The sequence below is a fragment of the Enhydra lutris genome, unplaced genomic scaffold (assembly GCF_002288905.1).
Source record: "Enhydra lutris kenyoni isolate GAN:26980312 unplaced genomic scaffold, ASM228890v2 scaffoldscaffold38, whole genome shotgun sequence".
Classification (NCBI taxonomy): domain Eukaryota; kingdom Metazoa; phylum Chordata; class Mammalia; order Carnivora; family Mustelidae; genus Enhydra; species Enhydra lutris.
The window spans coordinates 13,650,538-13,667,959 of record NW_019154122.1 but is presented as its reverse complement, the minus strand read 5'-3'; positions in this window follow the sequence as shown (position 1 = coordinate 13,667,959).

The window sequence follows — 17,422 nt, the reverse complement described above, 5'->3', positions numbered from 1 at the left end:
CCCGACTGAGCTCAGAGCCCGATGTGGGGCTCGATTCCAGGACCCTGACATCATGACCTGAACCAAAGGCAGACGCTTAACTGAATGAGCCACCCGGGTGCCCCAGGTTTATTTCTTTTAAAGACTTTTTTTTTTTAAAGATTTTATTTATTTATTTGACAGAGATCACAAGTAGGCAGAGAGGCAGGCAGAGAGAGAGGAGGAAGCAGGCTCCCTGCTGAGCAGAGAGCCTGATGTGGGGCTTGATCCCAGGACTCTGGGATCATGACCTGAGCTGAAGGCAGAGGCTTTAACCCACTGAGCCACCCAGGGGCCCCTCTTTTAAAGATTTTATTTTTAAGTGAACTCTACACCTAACATGGGGCTTGAACTCATGACCCCAAGATCAAGAGCTGCATGCTCTGCTGACTGAACCAGCTGAACCCCCCCTCTGAGTTATTTTTATTTTTTATTTTTAAAATTTAATTTATTTCTTTCCCCTCTGGGTTATCTTTAAACATGGTGATTTTACCATCACATCTAATGGGGTAGGTATGTCCTAAGGACAAGAAGGGCTGCAAAGAAATCCAAACCCGTGCTCAGGAATCTTGTCAGTATCTGGTCAGTACAAGTATTGTTATTTTGAAGCTGAGTGTGTACCCACGGAAGTGTAATTGCTACACTATGTTACTATGTGTACAGAAATAGTTAGGTTTCTGCCCTCAGTAACAATAATTTCAGGGTAATAAAACAGAGATCCAAATATAAAATCAAGAAATCTAAGTAAAAACGTTGTAATCATAAATTCGAATTGGAAATAATCAGTGTGAGTCGATAAAGTCTTTTTTTTTTTTTAAACATTTCATTCATTTATTTAACGGGGAGAGATCACAAATAGGCAGAGAGGCAGGCAGAGAGAGAGGAGGAAGCAGGCTCTCCACGGAGCAGAGAGCCCGATGCGGGGCTCGATCATGACCTGAGCCGAAGGCATAGGCTTTAACCTACTGAGCCACCCAGGCGCCCCTAGTTAAAGTCTTTACTAAGGAGCCTGTACTTTACAACCCTGTGTACTTCTTAGGCCTGGAGACAACCACAAGCAGGGGCATCAGTGGACACCTTGGGCCCGGCCAGTGGTTTCTCTCTTTTCCACATGGAGGAACCAGGGCTCCCTGGGGAGATGAGTAGTCCAGATCTGGGGCAAGGATATATAGGATGGGTCTGGGATATCGTTTTAGGCCAGAAAACAAGAAATTTACCTAAGACTACTGAAGTCATGCCCAAAAGACACAGCGGCCTTCTGGAATGGGCTCTTGGGACAAATTAAGTGCGGAAAAAAATATCAAGAGAAAGACTAAAACCCAATGGATCAAAACATACCAAATATATAGAAAATATAGGAGCTCATATGGTGCTAAAAAATGAAAGAAAACTCATTGGTCAACTTTGGAGATTGCTAGAGAACCGTTTGTTATTCTGTAAATTGACAAATAGAGGGGAAGAAGCAAGTGTTTGACCTGCCTTTTCTGTCCAAATTCTATCTCGGAGAAATCTCGTAGTGGATTCCGGGCTGCTGTAGATAATGACCGCAAGCAGCCTGGCTTGAAAGAACAGAAATGTATTTTTTCCCCCACAGTTCCAGAAACCATAAATCCAAACTCAAGGTATTGGCAAAGCCAAGGTCCCCTCTGGCCTCTACCAGAGAGCCCTTCCCTGCTTCTGCCAACTCTGGTGTCTCCAGGAGCCTCTGCCCGAGGCTTCGCGCCTCTGATCTCTGCCTCTGGCTTCACATCACCTTCTCCTCTTCCCTCTGTGTCTGTGTCCCTCTGTCTGTCTCTTACAACACTTGCCATCAGCTTTAGGGCCCACCTCATAATCCAGGAGGATTTCATCTCAGAATCCTTCATTAACTTACAAAATCCTTAATGGCATCTGCAAAGATCCTTTTTTTCAGATAAGGTCAGTCTCAGTCTCTGGGTGGATGTATCTTTTGTGGGGGTGGGGGGCACCATTCAACCCTCTACAGTTGGTGAATGAAGTTCTTCCTGGAGCCGTTCCAGCTCTTAAATTCAAAAGGAATCGTTTTGCAGCCACAGTGGAGCGGTGGACGCAGGTGATGACCCTCACCGGCTCCTGCACCTGCAGGTGGCAGGTTGAGAAGGTCTTTGTCCAACAGATGGGCTGGGCAGGTCACCTTTGGAGATACTCAGCGGTGTTAGTATCACTCCGGGTGAAATAAGCTAACATTCTGTGCTTCTTGGACTACACAGCTCTGCCAATGAAATGGGCTGCAAGGGAGTTTTTTTTTTTTTTTTTTTGAGCCTGGATCTAATTAAGCCTGTAGCTATGAGCAGTTTCCGGAAAATGCAGGGGAAAGAAGGACAGGTGTTCACTGGGAAGACAAAGGCTCCATGAGGACTTGTCCTCCGCAGGAAACCCCACATATCGGAGCAGAGTAGCTGGCATCTAACGGTGCTTGGGGACGATGGGCCGAAGGAAGGAATCCAGACCACAGAAAAAAATTCCTAAAAAGCAGCAGGAAAAGGACTAGCAACCTATGAGAAAAATCATAAACAGGGACAAGCTGACGATTTACAGGGGAGGAAATGGGAATGCCAGTAAATGCATGAAAGCACTTGCTCTCACTAGTAATTAAGGTAACGAAAATGGAAACCACAGCAAGATGCCATCTCACACCCCCAGCCAGGAACGAGCCTCGAAAAGTCTGACAGTATCAAGCACGGCTGAGGACGAGGGACCATCCTCATCATCTGCTGGCAGGATTGTCCACGGGAACCCATGCTCTGAAAGCAGCTTGGTGATATCTATTAAATGGAACATGTCATAGCCTATGACCCAGAAATCCCACTCGTAGGTACTGACCCTAGAGAAGCTTGCGTGTGTGCATCAGAAACAAAAATGTTTGCATCAGAATTACCTGTGGTTGAAATATATGGGAAACATCTTAAATGTCTGCAAATGGGATCACGTTCCATATCATCGAGGTGGTAGAGTAGTAAAGAATGAATGAACCAGAACCACATGTATCAGTGCGGAAGACATTCACCAGCCACAGAAGCAAGTAGCAGGAAAAATACATACTGCAATATTATTTGTAAAAAGTTGAATAATCACAGGGGGTGCCTGGCTAGCTCAGGCTTGATCTCAGGGTTGTGAGTTCGAGCCCCACATTGGGTGTAGAGATTACTTAAAAATAAAAGCTTTAAAAAAAAAGTTGAACAATAACAAAATAATTATGCACATATGTGATCTTGAGGTGGCATAATCCATAGTAAAAGGGATTCATGAGAAAAACATGAAATTCAGAACAGTGGTGCTGCTCATTACGGGGAGAGGGAGGAGAACACAGGGACTTCGCTTGTGTCTGTGATGATGTATTGTTTAAAGTGGGTGGTGGATACATGGTGTTCATTACTCTTTATTAATTATTATTTAATACCTTAAAAATAGAAATCTGATCACATCACTTTCTTACTCAAATCCCTCCAATGGTTTCCCATTATATTTCGACCAAATACCAAGGCCCTAATTGTGGTCTCTACCATTTGGCGCCTGACTATTTCCTGGATGTCATCTCTCCCTTTTGCTCACTGAGCTCAGGCTATAGTGTTCTTCAGACAGACCAATACATTCCCCAGGGCCTTTGCACATACTGTTCTCATTGCACTGAAGATAGGGCACAGGCTTCTTTTTTTTTTTTTTTAAAGATTTTATTTATTTATTTGACAGACAGAGATCACAAGTAGGCAGAGAGGCAGGCAGAGAGAGGAGGAAGCAGACTCCCCGCTGAGCAGAGAGCCCGATGCGGGGCTCGATCCCAGGACCCCGGGATCATGACCTGAGCCGAAGGCAGAGGCTTTAACCCACTGAGCCACCCAGGCGCCCTTGGGGCACTGGCTTCTGTTCTTTCTTGCCATGCTTCTTCCACCCACATCACCACAAAAGCCACCAGGCCATCTTCTGCTTTGCCCCAGAGATTGACAATGAGCTTGAGATGACACTGGCTGTCTCATGTAACACTGTAGGGGCTGCTTCTTCACCATTTTGCCTGGAACGGTGATCCCAGGGTTGGGCCCATTGCTGTGTGATCCTGTTCCAGGCAGAGTTATCTGTGCATTGGGAGAAGAGCTTGCAGAATGGCCCTAGGAAGGATGCGTTGTGGAGGAGGGATGGACTAGGTAGTCCCAGGTAGAATCATGGAGGTCTCTAGAATCCTATCCAGTGGATTCCTGGGCCGATGAGCCACGGGCTCCCTCCAGCCACCCTGGGCCACTGGCAGATCACATAATGGCCCAGGGCACAGCTCCAAGTGCAGCGAGCGACGCTGGTGGGGGCTCGGCCCTGACCCGGCTTCTGCAGGTGTTTCAGTCATGAGGGTTGCTTGCATTTATGTTGTGCTTCGAAAGTTACCTTAAGTTCCCAAAGACCTCACCTCCCCTTGAGTTGGGAGTTCCCAAAGACCTCACCTCCCCTTGACACGGCAGTGCCATGTGGTGGGGACTCTGACTCCCAAATTCAAGACAGGGAAACTGAGGCCCAGAGTGCCATAGGGATAGAACGGGATTCTGTGTCTTTCCACCGTCCTGTGATACCTCTCCCTGGGGCGAGGAGGGAGATCAGGCAGTTCTCCCACCAGGAGTGGGAAAGGTCCAAAAATATCACGGCTTTCAGCACTCAGGAAATGACCAAGAGGACGAAAGCCCGAGTTTCAGGCACACTTGCTCCTGAGCAAACGTACTCCGCTGCACCGTGAGGACACCAAACGCCACTCTTTCCAGTTCCCGGGCCTTCACTAGCGTTGAAGTGTGGTTTCTCACTGAGGGCGGAGGGCTTGGTTGTTTTCTGGAAAGGACACTCTAGCCAGGAAGCCGCTGGTATGACCAGAAACTCACGTGCTAGTGTCCCGAGGCCTTACCAGGCCAGGTGCCATGCTCCTGGAAGTCGCAGTGGGCGGCCGGAGGCAGGGACTCCTGGTACTGCCAAGCGAGCAAGTTGGGGGGACAGGCACAGCAGCGGGAAGGGTGGGAGCTGGAAAAGGCAGGGAGGCCCGGGCAGGCAGGGTGGCAGGAATTGATTTTCTGGGGAGGGGCCCACAGCCACCCGGCCTGGCCAACCTGGCCAACCTGCCACCAGCCCAGCTGGGACCTGTCCAGAGCCTTCCAGGGGCTCCTGGGGGAGCGGAAACCTTGGGCCTGATGGAGACCCATTGGAGGCAGCAGAAATGAGATGGAGAGATAAAGGCACCAGGAAGTGACCATGGAAGGGGTTTGTCCACTCTGCAACACTTGCAGGTAAAAATTCTTCTATCAAGGGTTTTATTTATTTATTATTATTATTATTATTATTTTCTATTAAAGTTTTTGAACAATTCAGTACATTTCAGCTCATCAGGCTAGCTCAGCTTTGACGTAGCAAGAAGTTGGGAATTTTGTAGATGTCTAGCCCTAAAGAATTAATCTGAAGACCAGGCTGGCATGACATTCGTGCGTGTATGTGTATGCGTGTATGTGTGTGCGCATGCGCACGTACAAAGAGATCCAGAAGTTTCCACACCAAGGATTTCTTGAGTGGGTCGGAGCATGACATTTTCCCACCTCATGAGCAATCGTCACCTCTGTAATAAGAAAAAAATGCAGCACAACAAAAGAAAGAAGGAAAATTCTAGAATCTTCCAGCATGACCAATTCTTCCACTTTTCTGTAGTCAGTTATATTCTGTTTTAATTGTATCAAAAGATTGAAAATGAAAGTTTTCAATCATCCACTGACATTGTTACAACTTCTCTGGGAACTATAAATATTATTGTCTAGTTGTGTTCCTGCTCACGGCTCATTTAGGATTCCAGCTGTTCCCTATTACAAACAACACAGACTAGGAATCCGGCTGAATTTAGCTGAAAAATGAAAACAAACAAAAACACCCAAGAAAAAAACTTAAAAGGCTTCAGTCGATATTAATTCCAGGTGGATGTTATTTCCCTCAGAGTGTCCTTGTGAACATTTTTATAAGTAAATTGCTGGAGTCAATTTTGTTCCCCCTAAGTGTTTTCCTGGCGATGGCCAAGGCTCCAAAGGGCACCTCTTATCCCAGGGACAACTGAGAGAATTTGCCCCTCCAACAGCCTCCAAACCAGCCTCATGTGTTCGGTGGGAGAAAGTCACGGGCAGCCTCCCCCTCGGGGCGAGACGGGGTCTGTCTGGGAGCAGAAGCAGGAAGACGCCCTTAGCGGGCCCTGGATCCCAATGTCCCAATAAGGGGTTCTGGACATTCAAGGTGCTCGAGACCGGTTGTGAGCAACACAGTATCCCTCAGACACGGCCTGTTAACTGTTCCAGGGTGCTCTCAGCGGGTGTTTCTCTCACTAGTGCCAGAACCTTCGACAAAGGCTTCTGTGTTGGTGCCATTTTGTGAAAACTGAGGAAAGCCAAGGTTTTGCTGAAGATGGACCTGAGGGCTGAGCCAGCGGGGGTGTTTGCAGAGGAGGTGCTGCCCCCCAGTGGCTACTGCACGATGGCAGGGCCCCTTGGAGATCTTCCCTCCCATTTTTCACATTGGTAAACTGAGGTACACGGAACCCATAAAGGTCTCAGGGTAAGTTATAGGCCTATCAGTGACAATCACCACAGTGCGTGTCCCTGAACTCCTGTTCTTTCTCACCCAGGAAGGCGGGTGTGGGGTTGCCCTGGGCTGTGGTCCCTCTTGCCTCCACCACCTGCTTTCTGAATAGCAAAGCACCTTCACACCTCCCAGAGGCCCAACCCCTCCTATCCACCCTTTTGTCACCAGGGGCCTGCCTCCCCCCACTGCAAGGGACAGGCCGGCCCCTGTCGAGCCCCGTTGACATCTGAGGGCCCAGGCCATTCAGAGGGAGCCGGCACGGGCAGCCCCGGGCCTCCCCCAAGTGGACTGTGAGGTTGCAGACACCAGGTCTTTCCAGGGACAGCTGCTGTGCAGAGAGAGGGAGGGTCAGTGTGGCTGAGGGTTGTGGACAATGAGCTGCTGGGGATGGCTGGACTCCTGCCCTCGGCTCCCACAGAAATTCCCCATAAGGCCTCCATGGAGCCGATTTTATTGCATTTCTGCTCTTCACAAGCACACACTCCCCGACAAGGACGCAACACTCCTTTTATTTTGTTTGTGCCTCAGAAGCCGCGAGGGGAGCTGGCGGGCCTCGTTTGGACCCTGGGACCAGAGACTGTGCTCGGACACACAGCCTCTTAGTGAACAAGTGTGAACTCAACTCCAAGTCCTGTGCTCCAGCCACTTTCTCACTGACCCTTCGGACCCCTGGGACTGGCCTAGGGAACAAGTCAGCAAGAAGAAGGGGTGCATTGGGTGCAGCCCAGCAGCCTCACTAAAGGAAAACCCCTGGGCTGAGTTTCTGGGTGTCGGGACCTGAGCATCTTCTGAATTTGTGTTAGATGCCCCCCTGACCCCTACTCCAGAGTTCCCCGACCCCTGGCCTGACAGCATAACAGACTGATGCCTGTGGGCGGAAGCTAAGGGGAAGGGGATCCCCACCAGTCCACAGTGGGCCACTCAAATGTCAGCCTCTGGTTCGGTGCAGACATGTGAAGAGCCCGCTGATGCACATCCTTCTACTTTTCTTTTTTTTTAAGATTTTATTGTTAAGTGATCTCTACACTCAACGTGGGGCTTGAATCCACAACCCTGAGATCAAGAGCCGCACTCTCTACTCTACTGACTGAGCCTGCCAGGCAGCCCTGAGACACACCCGTCCTAGAAGCAGACAGAGATGGACAAACAGAGCACTGGGCCAGGAAAGAAAGCACGCCAGATGGGACCACTAGCCCTTGTCAAGAATGAAAGGGCCCACATTCACGGAAGGGGTCTCAGAGGCACAAGAACAAGGGCACCGTATGTTCTGCTCACTCTGTCCGCCCAACCCAGTCTAGCTGGTGAGCTCCCCTCATCCTTTGGGACATGCTTTCCCCACCCCTGAGATGGTCGTGGCACCTGTATGATGCACATTTAAGAACAAGGAACAGAGGTGCAGGCACATTAGGCAACTTTCTCCAGGTGTCTTGGGTATGAAACAGCAAGGAAAGATCTAGAACCTAGGCCAGCGATTGCTCTACTCCATTTCCCATCTGGACGGAACTTGTAGGGCTCTTGTCAGAAGTTCACCATCAGAAATTAAAAATCCTTTATGATTGGGGTGCCTGGCTTTTGATTTCAGCTTAGATCTTGATCTCAGGATTGTGAGTTTAAAAAAAAATCTTTTAGGGTCGCATGGGTGGCTTAGTCGGTGGTTAAGCATCTGCCTTCGGCTCGGGTCATGATCTGGGAGTCCCAGGATCAAGCCCCACATCGGACTCCCTGCTAAGCGGGGAGTCTGCTTCTCCCTCTGTGTCTCCCCCTGCCCCCAGCTCATGCTCTCTCGCTCACTCATTCTCTCACGTAAATAAATAAAGAGTTTTTTAAAAAGTCCTCTATGGTCAACAAGCTTCTCTTTGAAAATGAAAACACGACAGGACAGGCTCATAGAGTAGGTCTAAATCTCTAGCTGGCAGTGAAGTATTGCTCTGACTTGCTTTGCTCTTCAGGGAACTATTTTATACGAGACTCTTTGTTTTCAGAGATAGCAAATCCAGGTCAAACAGGTTTTGGCAACAAAGGAAGTCTACTGGTTTACCAACTGGAAGACTCAGGTGAGGTCTGGCTTCAAGTGCTGCTGATCCCTGAGCTCACACCATGTCATCGGCACAGAGCTCCTCGTCCCTCAGGTCTGCTCTTCCCTCTGCTGGTCTTGTTCTCATGTAAGCCTTCTCCTCAGGGTGGGTCCCAGCAGCTCCAGGATTCCTTCCTCTCAGCTTGCAGCCAAGGGGGAGACCTGGAATGGAGACCCCTATCCAAAGTGGGACCTTGGAGAGAAGATCTTCAGCATGAGGGAGGACGGGAAAGAAGTCCACCTGGTAACAGGAAATGGCGAGGAAACCTGACGGTCCAGGTCTCAGACATTGGGGGAAGCATAAAAACATGGGCCTTGGGCATTCAACACAAATTGGCCCTCCGCTGGCTTTTGGGTTCTAATGCACATGATGTGCATGTTAAAAGAATACAAAAATAAAAACAAAAGGGAAGAAAAAAGTAAACCAAAAGTTTGCCAACAACTTCAGGTGCTGACAGGAAAAAACACAAAAATATTTGGGGCATAAATGTGAAGATATTTACTAATGACCGGGAATATTAGGTGACATTAAGAAGTTCTTTTGAATTTTGGTATGTGAAATAGAGGTATTGTATAAAAACGAGGCTTTATTTTTTTTTAAGGTTTATTTGTTTATTTGGAGGGGGAGGGGTATAGGGAGAGGGAGAGAGAATCTCAAGCAGACTCTGTGCTCAGTGCAGAGCCCGACGTGGGACTTGATCCTATGATCCTGAGATCATAACCTGAGCCGAAATCAAGAGTCCTATGTTCAACTGACTGAGCCACCAGGTGTCCCAACAAGGCTTTATTTTTTATAGATCTGTAATATATTTCAGGATGAAATATTATGATGTCTGTAATTTACCCTTAAATATTTCAGCAAAGAAGGAGGTGGAAGAAAGGAAATACGGCAAATTTATAAGTTTTTTTTTTTAATTATTACTGGGGGTAAAAAAGATCATTACAAGGATGTGTCTAGGAGTCATAGGTGTGTGGAGCATTTCTAGACTGAGAACAGGATGAGGGACCACAGGGGCACAAGAAGTGGGTCCTGGGACCCTCATGGTTGGTCACACTCTGTCCCCTCACAGGACGCAAACAGGCTAATTGCCAAGTCGGGTAAATTGACAGGAGCCCTGATCCCTGTTCATGCCTGTTTCCCACACCAGCCCGTGGTGCTGACCCGTCCCTCTCAGAAAGCTCTCAGATCCTTCCTTCCCCAGTCACCCCAAGACAGGACTGGGTTATTCGTACCCACCAGTCTCTGTAGGTACAGACCCTGCATCGCCCAAGAAAAGGCTTCTGCTCTGGCTCCCGTCCAGATGATGGGAACCATGGCGAAGACGTTATTCATTCGTGGGGCTCCCTTTGCTCAGGACATGGCCTGGGGGCAGACTCTGGGACAGAAGGTGCCTGAGATGGCAGGTTGAATCTTTCAACAATGTTACAAGGTGGATACAAATACTATTACTGTCCCAATTTTTCAGATTGGAAGATGAGGCAGAGAAGTAACTTTCCTGAGTGGCAGAGCCAGGATTCAAAGCCATGCTGTCTGGCTCCAGAGCCCATGCTGGAATGGACTGAGCTGTGTTTGGAGGTGGTGAACTGCTCGTCAATGAAGGCATTCAAGCAGAGGCCTGATGACAACAGCAGGAACGGTGAACAAGGGATCCCGGCCAGGAATCCAAAGTCCGTTTCAGTATTGAAATCCATGGTCTTTTGTACAGGCAGAGCTGGGGAGAGGCTAAAACAAGACCCAACCCCGAGTGAGCTCCAAGAGTTCCATGAATACACACCCTCCCCAAGTTCGCACAGGACTCGCTGGGCAATTAATTGATATGCGGTCTGGTTTTCTAGTGGACTAGCCACCAAGTAGGCAGTGAGGGCCTGCCTGGGAGACACCTGGCTCCACATCCGGGGGGACAGCCCATTGGAGTCTGAACCCGGCTAGCCATGCGATCAGCCAGCCTGGAGGCCTCTCCCCCAGCCCTTCCTGATGCCCATGAGCCATGTTAACCTCAGGGACGCTGAGGGGTGTCCAGATCCCACGGGGACAAAGCTGATTCCACTGCCCTTTCTGGGCTCAGGGTCCTTATCTGTAAAATGAGGGCAGTGATGAGACCATCACCAAGATCCCGAGTTCTGGGACCGTGGGCTTCAGGCAAAGAAGTGGTGGCCAAGCCTGGACTTGGAGAACAGCTCGGTCACTCTTGGTGAAGCTGAGAACAGCACGGCCTGAATGACAAAGAAACCTGGTTATGAAATCATTACACTACGCTGCCTGTTTTCTTCATTCAGGTACACAACATGTGTCAGATTGTTACTCAAGTACTTAGAACCCTGAGATCTCTGCTCACACCCCTCCTTCTGGGAACCTTGACCTAGGCATCCTTCCTTATCTGCAGTCACGTCCTTGCAGCACCCGGGCTTAGGCATGAAGATTGCTGTGTTAACCAAGCAAAGTACAAAGAACTATTGTTCATTCTCACACGAGGCATGAGACAGGGGCATGTGCGGTGACTCAGTCTGAACCCTAAACCTCGGAACCACAATGCTGCTGAGGCCGCCCAGGGAGGGGCTGGGGCTGTTACCACTCGGAGTCCCTGGGCACCTGGCCAGGAATTCAACCCCGTCAACAAGCACTTATTGAACACCTGCTAGAAGCGCTGGGAAGGCATACGCTAAGTGCCACCTAGCACTCTGCTTTCCAAGGCTGTGCTGCCTCCATGGGGCGGCTGACGGAGGAAATGCTGTTCTGTGCAAGGGACATGGGGAGAAATCCCGGGAAATTCAAGGGCTTGCTTCCAGGACATGGTGTCTGTGGCCAAGCGGGGACTAGACGTTAGGCTTCTTGATATCCAAGATCATGCCAATTCCCCACCAAATGCACAACCGCTGAGAGACAGGTGGTTGACAATGTGAATTTTAAAAAGCATTTTTATTAATTATTTCTCTTATTTAAAATGTACAAATTGATATTTGGAGATATGCATACATCTGGGATCTTAATACCCAGTCAAGATGATGAACATTTCCATTATTCCAAAAGTTACCCCCAGGCTGCGAATGACCTATTTTCTGTAACTTTAGATCAGTTTGCATTTTTTAAAAGATTTTATTTGAGAGAGAGAGGAGCAGAGGGAGAGGGAGAGAGAATCCCAAGCAGACTCCCTGCTGAGCATGGAGCCTGACGAGGGGCTTGATCTCTGACCTGATCTGAAATCAAGAATCGGGCACTAATTGATTGAGCAACCCAGGTGCCCTGATTTGTTTGCATTTTCTACAATTTTATATAATTGAAATAATACAGTACGTACTTTTTGGGGGGGTCTGGCTTCTTTCACTCACCAGAATACCTTGAGATTCATGCCTTTGTAACACTTGTCCATCATTCATAGCTTTTTATCACTGAGTGGTACTCTGTTGTATGGATATACTACAACTAGTTATCCCACTCCCCCAGGGACACACTTTTACATTGTTTCCAGTTTGGGGCCATTACAAATAAACCTGCTATGGACAGTTGCATTTAAGCCTGTGTATGGACAAATGTTCTACCTTTTTGGGGTACGTACCTAGGAGTGGAAAGCGGGCTCACTCGTAGACGTACCATTCCATTTGTAAGATACCAGCAAACTGGTTTTGCAAGGGGTCATTCCATTTTACAATCCTGACAGCAGAGCTCAGGGGCTCCTGTCTCCACATCCAGTCGGCACTCGATGTAGTCAGTTTTGGTGAGTTCCAGCATTCTAACAGGTGTGTTGAAGCAGCTCTTTGCATGGTTTTAATTTGAATTTTTCTAATTACTAATAAAACTGAGCTCCTTTTCCCATGCTTATTTATGATGTATTTCTCCTTTGGTGAAGTATCTAAATCTTTTGCCCATTTTTTAAAATTGGATTGTAAGTTTTCTTATTACAGAGTTTCAAGGATTCTGTATATTTTAATCCATCTAGATGCCAGTCTTTCTTGCTATATGATCTGCAAATATTTTCTGCTGGTCTTCTTGTCTTTTCATTATCATAGCACTTCCATGTATCAATATTTACTTTTCTGAATTGTGCTTTGGGCGTTGTCTCTGTGTAACCCAAACTCACAAGTATTTATCTCTCATGTTCTACTCTATAAGTTTTAGAGTTTAAGGTTTTAACTTTGGCTTATGATCCATTTGGAGTTAATCTTTATATATGGTGTGAGATAGGGATAGAAGATATTATTTTTTTACACATGGATATAATTGCCCATTTGTTAGAAATACTACCCTGGGGGGCTTTATTGGTTAAGCATCTGACTCTTGGTTTCAGCTCAGGCTGTGATCTCAAAGTCCAGAGACCAAGCCCGCCCGGGGCTCTGCATTCAGCATGAAGTCTGTTTGTCCCTCTCCTTCTGCTTCTTCCCCTGCTCTCTCTCTTGAAAAAAGACATAAATAAAAATTTAAACAAACAAAAAGAAATACTATCCCATCATGGGGCTCCTGGGTGGCAAAATGAGTTGAGCGCCCAACTCTTGGTTTCGGCTTAGGTCATGATCTCAGGGTTGTGAGATCGAGCCCCAAGTCAGGCTCCGCACTAAGCACAGAGTCTTCTTTGGTTTCTCTTCTTCTCCCTCTTTCTCTGTCCTTCCCGCTCATGTTCTCTTTCTCTCTCCCTCAAATAAATAAAAATAAATCTTAAAAAAAAAAAGAACTGTTATCCTGTCACTATTCAATTGTTTTTGTCAAAAATCTGTTGTTATGTGTGTTCATTTCCAGATACTTTATTGTGTTCCATTGATCCATTTTCTACATGTACTGTTCTGATTATAGTTTTATAGTAAGTCTTGACATTAGACCATACAATCATCCAACTGCATCTTTTTCAAAATTCTTTTGGCTATTATAGGTTCTTTGCATTTCTATGGAAATTGTAGAATGAGCTTTCAATTTTTATCTTCCCTAAAAAAGCCTGCTGTGACTTTGGTTGGAGTTGTGCTGAATTTATAGATCGAGTTGGGGAGGATTAAGCCAACCTTGCATTTCTAGAATAACTTCCAGTTGGTCATGATATTTTATGATCCTTATATTATTGGATTCTGTTTGCTGAAATTTGGTTAATATTTTTGTATCTATGTTCACAAAGGATCATGATCTGTGGTTTTATCGTAATGTCCTTCGTCTGGTGTTGGTATAAGAGTAATACTGGCTCCATAGAATTACCTCTCTTGCCCAGCTGCCTGTGCAGGCATTAGATGGCGACACACAGCCTCCTGCCACAGGGTAAGAGGAGGCCACGTCCCCAGGAACATGGAGTCCAGAGCCCTGGCCTCGAGCTCTTTCAATTCTCTAACCAATGCATTAATCAGAACTCAGGCTTCCACATCAGTCATGAGCTTGAACAGTTTTACTGGAACAAAGTGCATCCGTATATCATTTGGGATTTGGTGCTAACTTAGAATCAGAGAATGGAGCTCTGATTGGCCAACCACTTCTCAACCAGATCAGAGACTAAAGTTTCCAAAGTCTTCCAGTTGCCAAGGTTGGCGGGTGGGCACCAAAGTCTCTGAGCTCTGCCCCCCAAGGCCAGGGGCAGAGTCCTTCTCAGAGAAGGAGGCTTTGAATGCACCACCTGGGGACACGCGCTTCCTTAGAGGACAGGGACAGTATGTGAAGCCCAACATCTGTGATTTCGTCTTGCTTGTCAGGAACCTCCCCTCTGTTTCTCTCGACAAAAATTCTGTTTACTCCACAAATGTTTGGCCCTTGGTCTCAGGAATACCACATCGATGTAAACAGGAGTGAGGAAATAGATTCTAGTGAAGAATGAGACTGTAGACACCAATGGCCTCCCACACCAAGAGACAGGAAAATGGGAGAAGAGAGGAGGAAAAGAGTGACAGGGATAGTTCTGGGCGAGGACTTTGTGAGTCACAGAGGAGTTTCTTGGAGGCCAGTTTGACTTAACTTCTGAAGGAGGGAAACAGCTAGAAAACTGGGTCCCACCCCATGTCAAAAAGGACTTGTTAGCCCTTTAACAACAGGGACGTGGTGTTCTCTGGGACAATGTACACGCCCTCAGGACAGGGGAAGGAGGCTGGGGTGGGACACCTGTTCCCCTGGCCCCAGCTTGATTTCTATTGCCTTTGAACATGGTGGACCAGAGGCCCCATGAATTAGTCCTTCATTATCTGAGCGAGGGAGCTCCCTTCGGTAAGTAGGAAACTGCCTTATTTACGGAGTTTGAAGCCGTGCCTAAGTGTCGGAGAGCTGGCCCCTGATCGAATTCACAGAAGGGGAAGGGTTGCATCTTTCCTGGAGCTCCTTCTGCCTCAGGGGTGGCCGGGGGTACTGGGAGTGGGGGTAAGGGGCTGCCCACACGTGCTTCCTGCTGGACAACCCCACACACCTGGATGGCAAGGACAAGAACCCCACGGTGAGGTTGGAGAGCCCCCGCACAGCCCCATCTACCATGAAGGTGGCCATTCAGGAGGATTGCAGGAAGATCTCGGTCCTCACCACAGAGGCGATGACCTTGAGGCAGAGGGCACGGGACGAATGAAGCAGAGAGGGGCTCAAGGGCCCTCGAGGGCTCGTGGTACCTGATGGCTCTGGCCCCAAACCTAGACCTCCCAGAGCATAGTCTGTTCCAGATGGCCAAGGGAAGAGACTGACATCTCTCACCCTGCTTCCTATCCCTCCAGGCTCCTCCGGGGTGCACCCGCAGCTGCACGGCATGGAGACAACCTCAGTGGGTGGGCCCCAAGGTCACACTGAGTTCACTCTCCACTGGTGCCAGTTTGAAATTCTCAGAGAAGGGGGAACAGAGCTCGAGGGGACCTTGTGCCTGGAAAGTGCTGCCCCCCTGTGGTGGGCATGGGGAATGGCAGGCACCTGTGGCTTGCCCCTTGCCTTGGGGGTTTCTCGAAGTTCTTTCCTTAAGTTTTGTCTAAAATGTCCTCACCCATTTTCCCCCCAATCACCATCCCTCATGAAATTTTAATGCCACTGATATGCTGTATATCTGTTTAATGTACTGTATGTCTATCTATAGCTTTATATATAAAAAGAGTCATGTTCTGTCCCTCCCCCCAACCACCTCCCAACCCTTGACGGTGATATGGCCACATGGACTGTGAAATGCACACTGGAGGGAGATGGATGGGAATTCAAAGCCCCAGAATGAGCTGCCCTTAGGACATCAAGTGTGAGACCCTTCCAATCTTCAGGGCTCTGTGCCCCGAAATGGTGAGGGCAGTTATCTGTGCTGCCCACCCTGTCCGGTTTCCCTCTCCCCTTCCGGAAGTCTGGCAGCCAACAGTCCTTTAGAGCGGGGCTCACCTGTCAGATCCGTGCAGCGTCTGATGAGTCTGTGGGTGCGTCTGATCACCCCCACTCTTCAGGCAGGACCATGAGGCCCGGAGAAAGCACAGACATGAAGGGGCAGAACGCAGGTTCCTGACACACTCACCAGCGTTCTTCCCACTGAGCCCCCCGCCTCCACATTTGAGGCTTGCCGGAAAGGCTCCTGGCCGAAAACCCCACTTAACTCTCCTGAACGTGGCTGTATCCCAGGGCCTGGGGCAGCACCGATCAAGGTGGTTCTCCATCCACGGTGCCGAAAAGATCAGTCCCTACGTTCTGGTGTTCCAACAGCTCCTTCAAAGCCGAGATTCTGCAGGGAATGTTCTGGTCTTAGGAGTCGAATACCTTCTCCCCGGCAGAGAGAACCGGGTTTGATCCTCAGGAGGACCCACAGGGAGAGGGAGCCTGGAGTCTGGAGGCTCCTGAGGGGAAGGTCTGAGGCTGTGAGCATGTGGACATGGGGGCACCGAAGACTGTAGCCGGGGGTCAGGGGACCAAAGACAACGGGGACTTGGTGGGGTGCTGGAGGCTAAGGCAGGTGTGTAGAGGGTTTGGCTGTGAACTGAGGTGTCCCCAGGGGGATCTGGCTGGCACAAGCTCCTTCTTTGCAGATCATCTCCTGGTTGGGCATCCCTGGGAGCCCCGGCCCAGCTGTGGCACAGGTTGGCACCTGGTAAATGTGTGTTGACTGAACGAGCCTGAATTGGAACGGTCTTCAAGGGAAAGGTGAACTGTGCTGAGCCTTCAGGTATGGGCTGGGGCTTGTGTGGGAGCGAAGGGAAAAGCAGAGACAGTGTCACAAGCACCATGGACTGAGGACTTCGTTCATTCAACAAGGATTTCCCGAGCACCTGCCCTGTGCCAGGTCTGGAAGACGGGTGGGGTGTGCAGGGTTTCAGGGCCCGAGGGAACGTCCTGCGATGTAGGTGAACGCACGGGAGATGCCAAGGTAAGATGGAGCAGGGACCGTATTCTGTGGGGACAGGCAGGGCTGTCTGGGCCTGACGGGGCTGGCCTGGAACTGCTGAGAGCTCAAGGCCAAGAACCCTGTGCACAGATGAGTCCACCTGCCGGTCCCCCCTCCCCGGCACCAGAAGGAGCCGCACCGAATTTCTGAGCACCTGCTTGGGCTTCGGGGGCTCTGCGGCAAGAGAGAGAGGAAGATGGGGACCCGGAGCGACACCCAGCATTCTCTGTCCGGGGAGAGGGCTTCCCACACCTCACCTAATTGAGAATAAGGTAGTAGGAGCGCCCACCGTGGGTTTGCCGTCTGCCCTTCCCAGCCGTTGGGCCACTCGATTCATGGCACACCTCTGAGTGAGGCTCAGAATCACACATTTGTGTGATTCCACAAATGTGGAATCAGAGCAGAGATCCCAAATGCAGACCACAGGGACACTGGGCCTCTCAGGAATCAA